Genomic DNA, 16,776 nt, shown 5'->3' on the forward strand with positions numbered 1-16,776 from the left:
TTTAAAACGCGCACACCTACACACATTCTCCCATGCTTGGGCACACCCGCTGCAACCCACGTTACACTTGATAGTTAAAGAACACCCTGCGTAGTTGTTACGCAAGGACGATTAGTCAGGTTGGGTAACCCTCGACACTTGACACTAGTGGTCCCTTTTTAAAGTTGTTTGCATCTCCGCCCCCGTACTTAATGGTACAGCACCTACCGAGTATCGCACGCTCTCAGCTAGTTTGGTAATTGCGAAGCGCATACCTGCACAGGGTGTAAGGATCGCAGGACGTGGGGCCCCTTCTTTAAGGCGGCTCACTGTAGCCCGAGAGAGGGAGCCTCCTGTCTGTCGTTCACAGGCAGTCATTGTGTGTGACGCATGTGTCACCCGACGTTACTGGTCAGTCCATCAAAAGGAGTGGGGATTTAAAAAGTACACCGCGTGCTTTAATCAAACGGTATTGATGGAAAGTCCAATCTCAAATAATCCGATGGGAACGGTTCAGAAGTTAAGTAACAATATTTTTCAACAGTCTGTTCGGCACGTTCCTGGAGCCGAGGTTGCGTTCATGACATCTGAATATGTCACTCTGTGTGTGACTTTGGCTGATGGTGACGCCTGTGGTGGTGAGCCTGCAGTCTGTGACCACAAAGGCATTGCAAATATCCCTTCAAGATTCTTTTGGAGCTATTTCGGGTTGCTTGTTTTGCCAATATTTAATTTGCTTCGATAAGATTTAGGCTCCTTTTGCTCATCACACAAAACTAAAAAAGCAGTGTCAATTTCATATGTGCGTGTAAACGCCGCATTTGTGAGAAGCCAGCAGGAATGAGGAGTGGCCACAGACGTTTGTCCGACAACTGAATGTACTAAGTGCTACTTACGAACTCCATATTGGTGTAAATATTTCACATTCACAGGTAAACTAACGCAAAGTACCGACGGCAGAAATGCAGCTTAACTTTAACAGTTAGTCTTCCACCATATTTATCTTGTACAGTATCATCATTTGCTTTGTTATTTACATTGTTTGTAAAATCTTTGATGATTTTTAACTATATATCAGTGCCCATTGACTAGCCAGCCCATATGATCCTTCACAATGTGCCCTCACATTACCGCCTTTCATTGTTATCTGCACAAAACAGAAAACAGAAAGAATACAACAACAATCTGTTTACTTCTCATTGTTTGCTCAATAAAATATGTTTTTGAATAATAAATAAATATCCCTAACCCTACCATTCTCTAATCCTGTGCAGTTTAAAGGAGGAAAAAGAAAAAAAAACATATTAATAATGTTAGTTAGAAATATTTTTCAAAGTGACATTATTGATTTGCTAACTCCGAAAGAAGACAAGGGATTGTTAATCCATTAGTGTTAAAGAGTACAAATAGCATCAAAGTAACTCACACGGGTTTGAATAGACTATCGAGGGTTTAGTTTGTGTGACAGACTTAGAAATTAGGATCCATTTAAAGCTGCTTTCTTTGCCCCCCCCCCCCCCCCCCCCACCCCGACCACTCTTTTACGCATCTCCCAGTAATGTTGAGGTGGCGTTGTGTTGGTAAGAAGGTGGTTGTTGTTGTTGTTGACGTAGCCACGGGCCTGTGGCTCTTCCTGGGTGACAGTAGCAGGAGATAAAGCCTGTAAATCTCCAGCAGACCTCCTTCCTCCCCTCTAATTCCTCATTACCTCACGCCAGGTTGTCCCGGGTGAGATTTAGAAGGCCCGCGGGCCTGCTTCAGTGCCGGACGGTGCTTTACTGAGGGTACGTTAACCAGAGTGGTGAGTGTGTGGGACCGCAGGGAAAGACTGTGTGTGTGTGTGTGACCACGGACCTCAGGCAGGTAACACTTTAAGGAACTTCCATGCTTGGATGTGTGTGTGTGTGTGTGTGGGGGGGGGGGGGTGTGTGTTTATAAGTGCGTGTGGTTTCACGCTCCAAATTTAAAGACGCTGCACTCTGACTAACCTTTGTCACCACCACAACACACAGGGAGGTTAAAACATTGACTGCTTATCTGTTGTAGGTCACTTCTGTCCCAGCTCAGCACATACGGGCAAGTTCCACAGCTTATTCGCGCTGTTAATTCTGCCTAAATGTTTACAGACTAATGAAAGGACCGTGGGTTTGCTCATCCTTTCAGCCCACGCCAGTGTAACCCAACACCCCTGCAAACTCATCTATTGTCATCTATCTATTGATCTACCTGGCTGTCTGAGTCTGAACCCGTGTCTTTAAGCAAACCCATGAAATCAATGTTGGCTCCCAACACTGTTCAAACAAGAAACCTTGTCTCAGCTGGAGCTTGCAGTCAAGCCCCCTGCGTCATCAGTTTACTAGCGCCCACTAGTGGTGATAAGCAGTGCTGTGAGAACCGACCCGGCTGGTTGTAAGAGGGTGTTGAGGGTGTTGCATTTAACTCAATCAATAAGAGAGTGGCTTTCTGGAGATTCAAGTTAGATTAGTTCAGCCTTCAAAATAACCTGATGCACCGGTTTCATTGCCATAAAGGAATTAATAAGTAATGCCAAACAACACATATATTTGAATACACACCCAAGTTGCATGTAACAAACATTTTAGTTACAAGCTGGTGTAATGCTTTTTTTCTCCTTTCTTCACGTGGCTTTCCCCTTTGTGAATGCATGTTGTTGGGGTGTTGAAGTGGATCATTCAGCGGTTCCTGTGATCCTTTCTATGGCATTGTGTCTCCAGCGAAAGTATTTACCTGTAATTGAGTGATTACCTGTAAAGGATAGCGCTCCCGTGGTTCTGTTCAGCCGAGATCTTCCCAGTGTGTCTGCGGCAGATCGGGTTTTAGCTCGGGAAGAAGCTAAATGCAACAGTTTGGCACACTGTGTAAATATGTGTGAGGGCACATGTACAGGCATATAACCACTCTTCTGCTATTGTTAAACTGGCCTCACACACTATGAAATCACTGCAAAGTGTTTAAAACTACTTTTCCAGCTCTCTAGATGATGGCTGGATTCGGTATTGCACAAAATCGCACAACAGTCATTTGACATTCCTTTGTGAGTTTCACAATCCCCGCGGTGAATAGAAAGTTGTAACAGGCACTTTGTGCGTACACTAGTGGCTTCGCCCACAATGGCCTTTTAAAAGACAAACAGGGGTGCGTGCTGCTGGCCAGAGCTGCACAGCAGTGAAAGTGGTCCTTCTTTTTAAGTTACTGCGGCCAAAGTTCAGCGTAATGTCCGTGTCGTCACAGTGTAAGCAGACCTTTGTGAGTCGGCCCTGTTCCTCCACCGACCTGCTTGGGCTGTTCTCCTTCTCGTCCATGTATTGAACATGCGCTTTCTCTTCTTTTCATTTGATTATTTTATGCTACTTTACTGCTCTCTCTCTCTCTCTATGTCTGTCTCTTGGAATAAAACTGTAGATCCACAGTTTTTCCAGTCTGTGTGAACACATACGTGAAGCTACGAGGCCTGTGTATCTACAATCCCAACTTCTGAAATCTGCTTCGGATAAACTAAACATGCTCAGCAGGAAGTGGAAATGAACACGGGGGAATGATTCACGCAGCAGTAGCAAATTTGCAAAACTTCATGTAGAAAACCCGCATGTTTTCCACACACTCACGTAACCTTCTTTCCCTGGATCTGTTTTTTTCTCTTCACAAACTACCAGTTTCAAACTGGGCCTCAAACCAGAAACCAGTGGTGTACGGGCCGGAATATTTGGTTACGGGTGCATTTCCATTCGATTGTGCTAAAAGGGGACAGGAAGAAGTAAGCGATATGACTTGAGGGGATCATATTAATGAAACGTACACACACACACACACACACACACACACACACACACACACACATACACGCACAATAATCCCACAGGACTTCCTTCCCATTCCCATTAGAAACCACACCCAGGTAGACAGGTAACAGGAGAACACCTTTCACAGGGTCAGATTGGAAAGAGGTGAGGTGGGAAAAACAGAAAACAAGTTTTCTCTCTGATTAGTTTCACCTCTTCGTATCTCGCACTTCTTTTAGTTTCATATTTACTTCACCTTTTGCTTTAAAGCCATCTCGCTCTTACGAGTATCTGATTCATTTAAATTAATGCCTGCATTGGCTGATAATTTGAAGTATCTCATGCGTGCCGTATAATACCCAAACTCATCGGCCAGTCACTGTTTTTTTTTTCCTCCATCAGCATCAGTTGGTGCTCTCAAAGAGACAGTAATATCCACTGATGTAATGTGTGAGATAGGGATCTTTTGTGGGGTGTGTTAGAAATTGTCACCGCAATGCGAGTGCACAGGGAAGTGAGTGGAGGAGGAGGTGGAGGAGGGGGGACAGGGTGGGGTTGGGGGTGGTGGATCAAGCAGTGTCACTGGAATCCACAGTGTTGTGAGAGCCCCATACCTTTCAGCTTCATTAAACCAATTTCACGCCGAGGTGAGCTAAGAGAGGAAGCTCTGAATCTCAGCGGCGGCAACAATGGTGCATTGAAGGGATGAGGCGAAAGTAAATTAGGTACCACTTCACAGACGGCAAATTAAAATCTGAAAGTTGGATAGGAAAAGTTGAGGGTAGATGATTATGTCTTTATTGTGCCCTCGCTCCTCAATCTAGAAAACCCTCCCTTCCTTTTAGCAACCACCTTTGCCCCCCCCCCCCCCCCTTTAACCCCCCCACAACCCCACACAAGCCGTTCCTCTGAGAAAAAATAATGATCTATTTCTTGTCTGGTAATTGGTTTCTACGATGCTACCACTCAAAGACCCGATCGGAAATACCGAGCTGCTTACGGCCCTCCTTTCAGCCACTTAATTTGCTTGTACTTATCAGTAAGATTTTAAATCCGGGGGAAAATCATATAAATTAAACATTAATCTAGGGGTTATTTCTGTGCAATCATCGAGCTCCCACGAATATTGCGCTGCTTCGTCTGGTTTGGGACTCGGTGTTTGTCACTCAAACGGTTTCAGACGCACACTGGCCCCGCTGAGAAGTATTTAGCCAACCATCTTTGGACATACATTGTCTTACAAGCCCTTAAAAGCAAATGTAGTCCTTGTTTTGACTCTTACAGTTTGACCAATCTAAACAGAGCTTTTATTGTGTAGAAAAAATAATGCAGCACTAAAAATAATGTAATACCTGCCATGTAGTGGAGTGGACATACAAGTAAAGGCCCAGCGCTTGAGTGAAGGTTCTTGGCTACTTTACACTGTCTATTAACACTGAACAGTGCTGAGGGATACAGAGGAAGGACCAACGAAACTTGGTTGTAACATATGTACTTTTATATACTGTGTCAATGTAAACGCCCACACAGAGGTGCGCTTTAAGCCCGTGCGTCAGTAGCAGCGGGCGCTAGAACCGGGCTCCCTCTCTGGCTGGTGGGGTCACTCTGGGAGCCACAGGGGCCCCACACAATGCCCTGGCAGCAGTGCGTCTTTTTACTGGGCCCCGCGCGCCGCTGGCTTTTACGAGAGCCAGACAGACGGATCCCCTTCACGCCATAAAGCCAACAACAAGGGAACAAAGAGGGCAGGTGCTGAGGGCCGCCATTGAGAGCTCACCTGCACCCAGCGGGGAAACAGACTGCGTCCAGGCCAAGCCAAGAGGCCCTCCACATCCACGTTGCCACTCAGCCGGGGACAGGCCGCTTCTCTCTGCAGACGGGGGGCACATCCTCGGCTGATGATGACACGCATGTGCTGCGTGCGCTGTGATAAATGATTTTGCTGAATGGCGGCTGGCTGCTGCGAGACACGAAACAGGCCACAACAGGTTGCCGCTAAACCGCCATTATCAGCATTTGACAGGTAGCGAGAGTGAGGGCTTTGGGGCCGGCGGCCAATTAGGAGTGCTTGCCCGGATTTTCTTAAAGAGGTTGTTCCGGAGGAGGACGCGAGGTATCAGGTGTTTGTGTGTAGCAGCGGTGCCAGTGGGGGGGTGGAGCATGATAAGATAATTGAAACGGAATGGTGAAGGTTAACGGGTGGGATTAGAGGGGACATGTCGGGAATCTGACAAACAGAGAGCCCAGAGGAGAGAGGCAGATGGTAGAGCTTAGCAGCAAACCACAGCCACAGGTAGGCATGGGCGGCAGGCAGGCAGGCAGGCATTGGGCGGCAGGCAGGCAGGCAGGTTGTCAGGCAGGCAGGCTGTCAGCGGGGGCAGATCATTAGCTGCTGCCCCGGCTCAAGTGACAGATGTGTGGTGAATCTTTAACTCGTCTAGTTCCTCACTGTCACCGCATCTGTCCCTGGCCTCGGCCCCCTCCTGTGTGAAGGGGGTGACTTAGAAAAAGAGGGCCATCACCGGCCTTATTGATTAGTCCAGGCTGTCCTGGCCGGCTTCCTTTAATGACCTCTGGAGGTCATTATTGAATACTCATTGTCTTTGTGATTAGTTCTCACTTTCTCTTACCATACGGGAATCCTCCTCGAGCAACATCAAGGGTGGACATTCGTATTTCACAAAAACGCTGTGCGACATGTTCGACAACAATAACATAAATAAGAGGCCAGCGTATGCTCTCAACTGAGACAGCAACCCCTCCCATTGTCTCCATTCAAATCCTACTATAGAAAAACATATCGCTGACAGTATGAATGATACATCCCACTTTATTCTCGTTTATGCATTTGGTCTAATCTCCTCAGACGGCCAGAATGGCAGGGACAGTGGCCCTCTCTCTATCCCCACTCAGCCATGGCACTGGCAAGAGATGGTTTATTTTAATTGAAAATTAGCAAAACAAAACAAGGGCAAGAGGATCCCTGAATGGGGCCCCTTTCTCCGGGAGCTCCTGTGCCGTTGAATAATGCATATGGGAGAAAGTAAACAGCAGCCGCGGGCCTTGCTGGGGGAACAATGGGCCGCACACAGCCCAACCGGGGCGCCTGATTTTATTACTGGCTTGTCAATCCCCCCAGCCTGGGAACTGTGGGACCTCGGCCAGGCAGCAGCTGCTGACCGCTCCACACTGACCCAACACACCCAACAACCTGCAGGACGGAACTCTCACACCGCTGCATACCTCCGCTGGCCGCACTGTCCACCCCTAATCGGTCCGTTCACGCACTCATGATGGGTGCAGGCGGAAGTGGGAGAGGGCCGAATCCGTTCCCTGTTTGCTTGGATAATCCATTCAGTATTCATCACTAGTCTATTTTGCAGGATGGAATCTGATGGAAACGTTGGATAAATAAATTGTTGTGCTGTGAAATTATATTTTGCAATTCAGTGAGTAAACTTTTTAAAAGTAGACTTTCCTGCACAGATCTTTTACTCTTTAATTTGCCGCATTTCAGATCAACTCTATCCCATCTCACAAGCAGCAGTCTGAGGTCACCGTGGCCACTCGTAAACTTTTTCCTTCCACTAGAACATTCTTTGTGTGTTCGTTCTCTCTCCTGGCATTGAGATTCTGGTCTCGCTTCTGGCTTCAACCAAGTCCCGGTTGCCATGCCGACTGGCAACCGGTCTCACAGGATGAGTAATGATGTGATGTGGCGGTGCTCTAAAGTCCCAACAAAGACCTTATTACCGCTGCAGCACCTCATAACACACCATTGTTGTCAAGTGCTCCTGATATTAACCTGCCTGCACTGGGGCTTCCTCTCTTCACAGTGGAGATGTGTGTGCGTGTGTGCGTGCGTGTGTGCATGTGTCTGTGCAAATTTGTATTTTTGAGGGCTACCGCTGATGAAAGCTGGTCAAAAAGAGCCACCCTCAGAAGTTTTCTCAGAATTGAGTTGATCATTTTATACTCTGTAATGAGAATCGTCATTTACATTCTGCAAACAGTTTAATTGCGTTATTTAAATCGGACTTGTTCTGAGCCGGTCAAAGCTGCTTTTACACAATACTTCTCATTTCATCACGAGGACACGCCCCTGGTTCTGATACAAGCATTACTCAGGCTTGGTTTTACTGGATGTTGAATCCAGGATATCCTCAACCCGCCAAACAGCACCACGGGGCCCGTGAACCGTCCACAGTGTCCAGACCCCAGCCAAGTGTTAACTGCCATAAAGCGGCGGTGTGTACTCGTGTGTGTGTGTGTGTGTGTGTGTGTGTGTGTGCGTATCTGTGTGAGGCTGTGGACTATCTAGGCAGGGTGATGCCACAGGATGTTTGAGTGTTTGACTTGGTTTAACAACATCCTCTGACAGAGACACCACAGGCTGCAGATGAGGCGAGAGATAAGAAACAACTGTGATCCAGGCCTTCATCCCGACCATTGTCCTGCTTATCTCCAATGTAGCGCTATCTGCTAATAATGAGGGGGGGGGTGATAGAAGGAGAGGTTGTCCTTGATAAGAAACACTAACATTTTTTCGTCAATTAAGGTAGGGGAACATTTATTCAACAGACCACAATGTGCGATGGAGTGTGGGTGGACGAAACCAATCCGGTTTATAGAGAGATGTTAAGACTTGTTTGCAACAGACATCTGCGAACACTGTCATCCATTACACAATTACATCACATTCACATGTTATTTCGATGGGTGCAGGTGTCTTAATGGGCTGGTTTTAGAATGGTGCCCCCCCCCCTCCCCTTGTTTTAGCCTGATGAGGCGTACACACAGGATGTCTTGTCCTCTCCAGTTTCTTTTGCCCCGCGCGCCAGCGAGGTTATCAGCACAAAATCACCACTCCAGCTCCAGACTCCACCGGGGGGGGAAGGGGGGAGGAGGGGCTTCTGGCCATGCGTACATCACTGTCGCCGTGGGAAACCGCATCCATCAAATAAAGTCAAGCATTTACCTGTGTGTCTCAGGTGACAGTGGAGGAGGGGCGGGGGGGGTTAGGTGGCCCAGGGGTGAGAGAGTAACCCTGACCCTGTGGTGGTAGCGGTGAGGAGGGGTGGGGAGACTCTAGAGCGGGAGGAGTGGCCACGATGAGCCGGCGCCCTGTGGCCTCTGTCCTCGAGGCCAGACAGGGGATTGTGGGAATTCTGCCTCCTCCTAACGGGTTCAGCTGTCCCTTGGGAGACATTCCCCTTTCTGGGGGTATCAGCGGTGCCTCCTCCACAGCAATACCACAGCAGGACTGGTGGAACAAGTTCAAACACACTGAGACTTCCGCTGTCTGGTGCGATACGTTCTGCACATTTTACCTGCTGCATTTCTATGTTTAATTGTGTAAGAAAAATAACCTTTTACACACAACCCGCAGAAATTTCAGCGCAACTAGCTGTCAATGCGTTCACATGGGTGAGTTCATGAGCGTGTGTACATGTCATCTGTAAAACGAGCAGGGTGGCGCATTTGCTCCTAATAATCGCTGGCTATGTCATATTTCATAGAAAAACTCTTTTTTCAAAATTCTTAAGGAAGTAATTAAAAAGAAATCACCACCCCCACATTTATTAGAAACTCTGTTATAGATACTGCAGAAGAATTAATTACACTCCAAAGTCATTAAAAGTAGACTATGTCTCCATTTGAATTACAATCATTCTTTAACGTGATCATTTTGAAAATTCATCATGTTTCTCATTCTCTAATGAATGCCACCTCCATCCCAAACACCCGGCGATTCCTGTGACACATTATTTATATCCAGTTTCCACCCGAATGAATCACTCCTGTGACAATGCAAAACAGAGCCGAAGACACCTCGGGTTGATAAGACGGATATTTGGTTACACCTGGTGATATGTAGATAAGATTAAATGTGAGACAGAGGGATGAGGGGACGGAGTGTAGGGGGAGGTGGAGGTAGAGGTGGAGGGGATAAAGGTTTCCCCACTGGTGCATGAAGAACAACATCTAAGGAGGTTAGTGGTAGGATCCAAAGGTCTGAGACTCGGGGCTGCGTGCAGACGCGAGGCTCAAAGCTGGGTGTTAAGGCCGGCGGTATAGAGCTAATCCTCAGATGGAGACAGATAGGCTCCAGGACAGGGACAGGGTCTGCTGAGAGCCGGGGCAGAGTGGACGGCCGAGGGGTCGAAGGGTCGTGTTTACCTGCGGCAGGTATTTCCTCTGGGAACTGATAAGACTCAGGGAGGGGAAGTGCTCTGTTCCAGGTGAGTGCAGAGGGGGCCCGCAAAGTGACACCGTACACAATCCTCACCTAAGCCCCCTCCCATTCAGGCTCCACCCCCCCCCCCCCCACACACACATAAACAAACGTTTTGTCTCATGCTCTGACCTGTTTTTGTTTTTTTTACGTGGTTAATACAGAACACACGTCGCATTTTCTCCTGACATGTTTGGCTTCGTCTTTCTGAGGGCCTGTGCTTTGAAACTGACTGGAATAAAAATGCTTCTGATGGAGGTTTGGTCTGACTCGATCTCTTCCCGTCTGCTAAATATAACGAGCCGCGCGCGGTAGGGCAGTTGGGCGGGACTTCTCTCGGTGCGCGTCACTGGAGCAGGCAGCTGCGATGTGGCTGAGGTGTCACCTTGTTTGTTTTCCTCTTCTCTTCCTCTTCCTCACCTGGCGCGGCCCTGAGACCCCGTCCCCGGGTGCTGAGAGGAGTCACTGAGCTAGAACGTGTTAACAAGCACAGCCTCGACCACTGCATTGAAAGACACACGCGCGCTCGCTGCACGCAGGGCGAGCTAAAGGGCTGTTTTTAAAAATGTCTTATTCATTTTGAATTCATGCAAAAAAGAGAGAAAAATGATCACCAAGTTGCCACTGTAACTATTCTGTTGATGATAGGATTTGAAAGTGTACCAGCCCTCAGTAATCTTGTTGCTTTTTTTAAATATTAAATATTGCTTCGGTAAATGTTATGGGGGGAAATCACAAGTGACCCAAAGACGGCTGCACCGTTACGCCTGTGCTTCTGCGTCCTGAACGTGTTCTCTTTGTGTTGTCCGAGATCTTTGGTGCGTATCGTCGAGAGTTAGCTTAGCCGTTAGCAGCGGAGGAGGTGAGAGTGGTGTGTGAGGAGGGCGCGTATAGTGGTGCACCCCTCCTCCCTTCTCCTCCTCTCCACCTCCTCATGCCCTCTCCTCCCGTCCTCCATCCCTGCAGAGCGCCTCATTAGTGCCGAGGCGCTGCTGAGGTAGCACACGGCTGCCATTGTGGCCAATCCAAACATCGGGTCCTCTCCATCCGAGCCCCCCACTTCAGAAAGCCCCAACCGAAATCCCGTTTTCAGGCTCCGCAGCTGCCCCGCTCTGCCGGAGCACTTAGCCGTGTCATTCTATCCGGCTCTCCAGGCCTCGGAGGAAACAGGCCTGTTTTGTGCTTGGCGGTCTCTGATATGACTCCAGAAATGGAAATGAAGCCATGGATCTTCATTAGGAGAGGCAGGTGTCCACAGAGACCCAGCCCAGGTGAAGGAGCTGGGAGGAGGGGTGGGTGGGGGTAGTTGTCGCTCGCGGCGAGGCCGGGGCGTGGGGGGGGGGAGAAATGGATTGGTGGGGCTTTTGGATCCTTAAAACCCAGTGATGGTTACCGCTCTACACACTTTAACACACACTCACATATGCGCCTCTTCTTCCTCGCCATCGCCCTCCCCAGCCCGCGCCGCCCCCCCCCAGCACTTAATTGCCCATGTAATGAGCTGCAGTGAATGGGATTACTTGTGTGCAGGCACTTGAGGACCCAGTGCATCGAGGGGCACCTCCTGCAGACCCTCATCTCCAAGGAATACATTTGGGATGATGTTTTCTATGAAGCACACGGGCAAAAACCTCAGCTTTTCTCGCTGCATCTGGCCCAGTTGCATTAGGCCCTCCACGGCTTCACGCCTCCTCCCCCACCCTCTCACCCCCTGGGGGGGCTTTTGTTTCCTTAATTATTCATTACAGAGAGGTGGCCTTCGCTTTGAAACCTGTGGAGGTGTATGAGGCTTGGCGCTGACCCACGAAGCCCCAGAGCATACTGGAGCCTGAGACGCGTCTTTGTGACAGGACACCTGTTATTTCTCCATCCTCCATCAACTTGGCCCCCTCGCTTCTGACAACACGTTAACAAATCAGAGGGGAAAATGACACCCACACATCTTTGTGCATGTTAATCTTATACATATGACATCAAAACCGCCTCCATCTGGCCGTTCTATTCATTTTATATTCGCAAATTTATTTTGCAATTAAGTGTAATTTTAATGTTTACTGTTTAAATGATGCGCACAGTCGAAACTGAAGAGAAGAGGCCTCTACTTCATGCAAATGTTATTTTGTCAGTCCCGTAAAGTAAACTGTGCCATCCCGCTAATTTGTGAGTAAAATGTGAAGGAGCACTCTCCATGGTGCCCAGGGAGGCTTCTCTTCTCACGCTGTTTTTGGTAAAATATTAGCCCCCGCAGCCCTGCGCGGGACGGCTGACAAATAGAGGGCCGTTGTCCCCCTTCTCTCACAGGGCTGAGGGTTAATGATCCCAGTTTTTTGGGGGGTTAAAGCCTGCCAGTAGGCCTTTCTCCTGCGCACCAACAGATGTTGCTAGGACTATAATGTGGTTATCAAATCGGAGTGCCCTCTGAGCCCCGGGAGCCCATTGTGCGTCGGTGCATTCCAGGGCCTCGCCGTGGTGACAAGGCATCCCGGGGGCCAAGCTGGGCTCCTGCTGTGTCTTCCAGCAGCCCCTCAGAGCTGACAGCTAGGGCTGCCCCCCTCTCCCCGCACCACCTCCACCTCCACCCGGGCGCTCTGTGTTTCTGCCGCTGATCCCAGTGTCATAAAGTCATCCTCCCGTCTCCCCTCCATCCCACAGTGGCCCTCTCAGTCACGCCGCTCTCACAAACAGGCCCACTCACTCACTCACTCACTCTCGCTTGCCCACTCGCATTTTTGGTCACACACATTGTGCCCACTCACTCAAACACAAATACGGCAACAGCCGCAAACACATTTGTATTTCTGCAGCTGAAAGTAAATGTGTTTTATTCTGTTTGCAGGTGATCGGATGAATTGTGGCCGGCTGTACATGCAGGAATTATTCTAGATTTTGAATTCTGTTAAACTGTGCTGACCTGCCCAGTCGGTGCAGCACAACATTGTTCAAACCCACGTAATAATAGTCTAAATTCAAATTTGAGTTCTTCCAAAGATACAAAAAAGGGGAATTGTGCGAGGAATAACGCATGAAACATCTAGAATATTAAAGGAAAAATACAACATAGAGCCTAGGGTTGTAATATTTCACCATGTGCAGACAAAACATCGCTGGAACAAGCTGATACAGGATACATGTAATACTGTTATATGGTGGGGAATAATATGTTTGCAGCCATAAAGCTACTTTGCATTAGCAAAAGGGGAAAGGTGTGTTGAAGGGTTAAAAAAGGGCGAGACAACTCAGCAACTCGGTACCAAATTACCGTTGTCTGAATAGAATATTTAGCGCAATAAGAAATTCACACGTTAGTACTCATGTGCTGTAAGAACCCTGATAATTACAGTATTTTTGCAATACGATACAAACATTTCATACAACGTTCTAAACAGGCGAACACAGCGGCGTAAACAAAAAGAGAGACTGCTCATTTGAAATGGTGAACAGGTCGAGTATTCACGGGTGTCACCAACACCTCCCAGATGAATGGGTCGTGGTCTTGGAGGCGACAGCGAGGCCCTGGGGTCAACCTGGGCTTTCTCCGCTCCTCTCTGCATTTACAGTATCAATGCCAGCAGCTGTGGGATTGTTTGTACACAGATGCCGGGGTGCTTGATGATAATTACCTCGCAGCTGCACATTTCGCGGGCTGGAACTGGCGGTTTTCCTTTTTTTCCCCTCCTCCCTTTGTAGCTCATATTGTATGTGAAGCGTTAAGAGCAGGAATGTGGGAAACAGTCGTGATTAAAGTATTCTCTAACTCAATTAAGGACTCTTCCCCTCCCCCGGCAGTCCCCCTGAGCCCGAACAGCCGGCCTCCACCTATCTCCTGCACGCATCTCCTGCACCCACCTCCTGCACGCATCTCCTGCACCCACCTCGTGCACCCCCCTCTCTCTGCGTGACAGCCGGTGGCCTCTGCAGCCTCGGCCTTTTTGCCTGTAGTGTTCATCTGATGTTGGGAGTGGATGCATTGAGAAAAGAAGGATTTCTCACGTGACCATTTGAAAGGTAAGAGGGTATATGAGGTGGAGAAGACATTGAAGTGGAATAAATGGGGAATTACTGATCCACAGAGGGCTGCCAACGTGGTTACCACTCAGAGGTGAGGCCGTCATTACAGCCATGAGTCATTTTTCATAGGCCGCGATCAACTCACTGTGCGGAGAAGATGGATGGATGACAATTACGCCGATGAAAACCACACGTGCTCTTATTGGCGGGAATAGCCGCACTCAACAAAATCATTTTGTGCTTATTTTTGAGTTACCTTTTACAAAACAGCACCGACTAAGGCCTGTAAAGGAAGACACACTTCTAAAAAAAAACCTTTTTGCCCCAAATGTTTACTCAATATTTGGAAAGCGGTTATAGTAAGTAAGCAATAAATTCACGTCGTTTGTTCCAATTCCCCCCAAACTGCTGCAGGCTGGTACTTGGGACAATGACAGGCAACAATGAAGGTGCTCAATTAACTGTATAATGATTAAGACATCAATTACCAAATTGATTGATGAGGCCAAATGATCCGATTCATTTTCTCCAACCAGCGTAAAAATTGGCTACAGCAATATGAGAAAATTTGTTGAATAATGGTTTGGGTGTGGAAGCCTTTCGGCATGATAAAATGTGCAATTTAATATGATGGAAAAATCCTGTACACTTACTACACAACACAACACTTAAAAAAAGAAATAGAACGGAATATACTACACAATTACAACATATGAATAATATATTATACTAAAAAGTGTTTAAAACAACTATTAATGTACTTTAATTACTTTTATAAAAAAAAATCTCAATGAATGCTCTGATTGTATAAAAGCAGTTAATGTATCAGATGAATGTATTTTTTTTCTCTATTACCATTGATGCTGGCGATGTTCCTCTGCCCCTCTAACAAAAGCCAAAACAATGTTTGAAGAGCGCCTTGAGACCAGCTTGGACTAAGGCTTTAGTTTTTATTCTGTTGGTGTTGTCAATGTGTAGAGGGATAATTGAAGCGATCCTTGACTATGGGAACTATTTATACAGAGCATAATTCCCTCTGTATTCAGGCATTATCATGGTGTCAGAACAAGCACAATGGCACAATAAGGTCAATATAATGAAACTCCAAAACAATATGGTGTCATTCTTATAATAAAAAAGCGAGACACTCCCGGTTTGTTTGGTCTTGAACTTGTTGCAAAATGATCATAATCATAATATGATGAATATATTGTTAAAATATATTTTGCATCCAAGCAATATTTTTACTATTAAAGTATAATACTAGCATTTTGGATTCAGCTTAATTATCAGAAATAAGACTTTTGTGATTTGGTGTATTTCTTGAAGGTTTCTAAATAGGCTTAATATTTATTTTTACCAAAAAATGTTTTTAGATATTCTGAAACTAATATTTTAATATCACCCGCTTTGTCCATCAGATCTCCTTCACATTATTGTCGTTTTATATTATTATTAATAGTAGTAGTAGCATTTGTATTTTTGCAATTTATTTTGAATTACCATTTTTTTAAAGTGCTAAACAGACCTAATTTTATTTGTACCACTACGACTTAATTTCTTCATCTTCAGTTTTCCATTAATCCCAACAGCATCTGGAGCCAACATTACACCAGTTATCTGCTTTTTCCCATTAGCAATTTGACAAATACCCCCTTTATAACAGCCCCATATCATTCTGCTTGACTTTCCCCCTGGGCCTGAATTCAGTTATTGATTGTCTGTTCAGTTTCACTTGGAAAAGGTTGATAAAAGGAGGTTTTCACTTTCTCAATTCGATGTGACAGCTCCCTAACAAGAATAATGGAAAGCGCCCATTCACAGGCAAATCAAGCTAATCCAGCGTGCCCCTCCACTCTCAATGGAGAAGTCACAGTCCTTCCCAGCCCATTCCATCACAAGCCTCTCTCTTCAGAAACCTTCAAAGTTAGCCCAACTCCTCCAAAAGACAACATCGCTCTTTGTACGGCCCTCTCACTCGCCGTCAAATGGATAAATAAGTCGATAAATGTATACAAAGTCAGAGGGGAAAACAAAACTGGAGCATATAATCGGTTTGTTTTATGTGTAATCTGATTTAACTGATTCCCACTCCTCGTTCTATTTGTCTTCAGTAGCTGATTCATTGGTGTTATCAGACCTGTTGGTGTGAAAACACACTGGTCTAAATCAACCGAGTGGATTTTATTTTTCGCACAAGTCTTATTTATCCTGAAAATGAGAAAACAATACCCCCCCCACCCCTCCCCTTCCATTCACTGGAAGGAGCAGGGTTGTTTTTCTAATCCCCTTTTCTGGCCAGAGACCAGGTGACAAAGCGAAGGTGCTTGTGTGTCTGTGTGATTCGCAGTAAGTGAGGAAGTGTGCAGGGTCGACTGTGTGAATAAGTGCATGTTGAATGTAAAGATCTCCTATTGCCCCTAAATCTATAGTCTCTGACAGAGGCCCTGCACATCTTACATGACATCCATCGTTACATCGTCAGGTGCAAACAGGGACACTGGAGGAGGCTGCACAACAGAAAATATCTAAAAGTGTCGTCTTAATGGCGTCCACAGCAGGTCCGTCAATAGGATCCTTTGATGAAAGCCAAAGCACCAGAGAAAATGTGAAATAACATCAATAAACCAAGCGTAATATCGCGTTGCAGCGATGTTATTTACACTTTTAAAGTACGCTTCCACTCGTGTTGTGTTTGCACTGCCCGAAAGTCTCATTCGCGTTTGACCTAACAAGACTGAAGAATGACTTTGT

The 16,776-nt window shown here is 46.8% G+C and overlaps 1 protein-coding gene across 1 annotated transcript in view; it reads left to right on the forward strand.

Moving 5' to 3' along the window:
* The window catches only part of sox3 (SRY-box transcription factor 3), a 43,469-nt gene extending 28,301 nt beyond the window's left edge, over positions 1-15,168 (forward strand). The window contains exon 2 of the transcript XR_013467306.1: positions 13,801-15,168. The gene's annotated coding sequence lies outside the window, so the exon portion shown is untranslated. The remainder of the gene's footprint in view (positions 1-13,800) is intronic.
* Positions 15,169-16,776: the final 1,608 nt, after the last annotated feature.

Source organism: Gasterosteus aculeatus, chromosome 4, assembly GCF_964276395.1.
Source record: "Gasterosteus aculeatus chromosome 4, fGasAcu3.hap1.1, whole genome shotgun sequence".
Classification (NCBI taxonomy): domain Eukaryota; kingdom Metazoa; phylum Chordata; class Actinopteri; order Perciformes; family Gasterosteidae; genus Gasterosteus; species Gasterosteus aculeatus.